The sequence below is a fragment of the Salminus brasiliensis genome, chromosome 7 (assembly GCF_030463535.1).
Source record: "Salminus brasiliensis chromosome 7, fSalBra1.hap2, whole genome shotgun sequence".
NCBI classification, from domain to species: Eukaryota; Metazoa; Chordata; class Actinopteri; order Characiformes; family Bryconidae; genus Salminus; species Salminus brasiliensis.
The window spans coordinates 39,824,857-39,827,816 of record NC_132884.1 but is presented as its reverse complement, the minus strand read 5'-3'; positions in this window follow the sequence as shown (position 1 = coordinate 39,827,816).

The following is a 2,960-nucleotide window of genomic DNA, read 5'->3' as shown; positions in this document are numbered from 1 at the left end:
TAGAGCAGCAACAGCAGCACCTCCCCCCATGTCCCATCTCCTAGCACACTGCTATCTACATATAGTTTAAATCTGGAGATGTGATGGATTAGATGAGAACCTATTCATAATGTACACGTATTCAGGGGGGCATATAAGGGGGCTAAACACATATTAGAATAATAAAAGCACAAATATTGTGTTTACATGACATCTATAGTACATTTCTGATGAATTTCTGGCTGAAAACATCCCAAACAATGAACCTTTCTGAATTTACATGGGAAGGATAAGGACTGTTGGACCTGTAGGACCTGGTTGGATGGGCGGGACGTGTTCCATCCAATACTGTATGAGGGTGTTAGCACATTTTTGCATTTTTGTTGTGTCAAATGTTATAAATAAGGAGCCGGTCACTTGACTATATCACTCACACTCAATCTGACCTTCAATTTACATTATTTTGGCCTCCCAAATACTGGACTTGTGTGACTGGAAATAACTGCCCGGTGGCGTCGCAAAGTTTGGCCGCTGAGTGAACAGACATTCCTATAAGCATTTGGTTGCGTTGAGGTGCCTGTTCAAAAATACCCACCAGTGACCCGTCAGTGGCTTCAGCTTTCACCTCTTTGGAGCGCCTGGTTTGTGAAGTTAGCTTATACCAGCTTTAAAGTTCAGGTCAGTAACAAGAGCACATTAACTGAGTAGCAATGACGGCTAATTACAGCTATGAGATCAGCTTGTGTGTAACGTCTTGTTGTGGTACCAGACCAGGAGGTTTTAGGTTATCTTATGTTAACATTAACTGTGTTTAGCCACCACCAGGCTCCTCAGCCACCCGTGTCAGACTAGCGGCCCACCCTCCTGCCACTGCTACCTGCCTAATGACAATGTTAAAACTTATATGGACTTTTTTTTAACTATCTGCCACTATTATTATTATTATTACCATTAATCTCATCATCACCTCATTACTTCTACCATCACTACATTAAGTCTATTAGTTATACCATATTTTTATTATTATATTATGAATATCAGCACACCGGAGCAGTAGACAGTCTCATGTGGTGATTCGTGACTTTTTAACTTTAAATTATTTATAAATATTTCAGACCAGAGGAGGATAGATGGATCCACTCTTGGTTCCTTTTATGGTTTCTTCCTCCAGCCATGAGGGAGTTGCCATAGTGCCTTGCCACTGTGGCCTTTGGCTTCTTACTGGGGGTCTTAGATTCTTATGTTTTGTTGATCTCTTGTCTTTTCACTGATTCCTGATTGTGTAGATACATTTGATTTGATTTGTTTAAGTACCATTAGCCTCTGCATACTGCTGCACTAAATAGTATGTAAAAATGATACACGGCTTCAGAATATATATACTACTATATATACTAATACTATTACTATTACAAACAGCAAAAAACAAACACTATATATATATATATATATATATATATATATTTATTTATTTATTTTTGCTGTTTGTAATAGTAATTCCACAAGTGTTGTTCCACATCACTATACATGCAGTATTTTACTACCTTAGCTTCCAGCTAGCTAATATGTTAGCACCTGGGAATGGGGTGGGCTTTAATTCAGCCCCCCAATTGTTAAACGCACTCCTTCTCCCTTGTTTGTAACACAGGAAAGCTAACCCCGTAGTGTGGAGGCTGTAGCCTGATTCTAGCTCTCACTGTGAGTTATTTATCTGCTTCAAAGTGGGGCTCTATTACGCCACCTCGAGGAGATTCAGGTAATAGCGGAGTGAATTCTGTGCCTTAAACACTAATGATAAAAAACAAAATGCTAATTTTATAATGCAAAGAAAGTCCTGAGGGTGAATCCGGAAAGCACCGGTCAGAATAGGGTCAGAATTCACAGATAGTGTTGCAGTACGCAAAGAGAACTTCCGGTAGGAGTTAATTCATTAATAAATTAATTCATAAAGAAATTAATTTCTTTGGGACTATTTTATTGGTCCATTTATCATATTATATTAAAAATGTTCAAAATTACAATTTTATTCAGACTGCAGTGACATATACCACATTACACCTGCTTACTCATCTCTTGCACACCCTTTTTTCCTGTTTTCCACTTTTTGATCAATTAAATCTGATATTTATTTTGGTGTGTGAAACTTTCATGATGAATGGACCAATAGAAATGCTCCAAAATTACCAATATTTTTACACTGACTTCCATTAAAAGTTAAGTAGTTTTTTCATCTCCTGTAAAGTTGTTATGGACAATGTGGACAATACAGCCAATGACCATTACAGACCATTTACAGCAAGAAGCTGTTATAAAAAAGGGAGGGGGCATTGGGGACATTGTCCTGCTGTAAAGCTGTGGGTACTGGGACACCAACAGTCTCCGAGTCTTCCATCACCAAGGAGGAGGAGGAGGACGAAGAGAAGGAGGAGGGGGAGACGCCTCATGGAGGGGTCTCTCAGCTGTCACTCCAGAAGAGCATCGTGTCCCCCCCCTCGCCCTGCGTTATTATACCCCCACCCCCCTACCCCCTCCCCCTCCCCCCACTGCCACCTTTGTTTGGATCACACTTTGTTTGGAGCAAACCCCGAACAGATGGTGCCCTGCTTGGGCTCCGGCGACAACCACCAGCTAGCAACCAATCGCCTGAGCAGGAATCAGCTGACTCGTCTGGACGGGGTTCTTTTTTTTAAAACCCCACCTGTTTTCAGAATGGCCCCGCCCTCCTACCCTAGGATTGGCTAGGATCGCCCCGTATCTTGCTCTAGGGTTGGTTGAAACGGCGCTTCCCCTGCGTGGATAAGCTGCGGGGGTCCTGCGTCCTGCGCCAGGATTGGCCACTGTGGTGCCATCTCCTGCGCCGGGTTTGGCTAGCCCTGGCACTTTCGCGCAGGTGGGCGGGGCCTGCCTTAAAACAGGTGTGATAAAAAAGGAATAACGCGCCTGGGTAGCGTCAGGTGCTGTCATCACATTTTCCTTGGCGA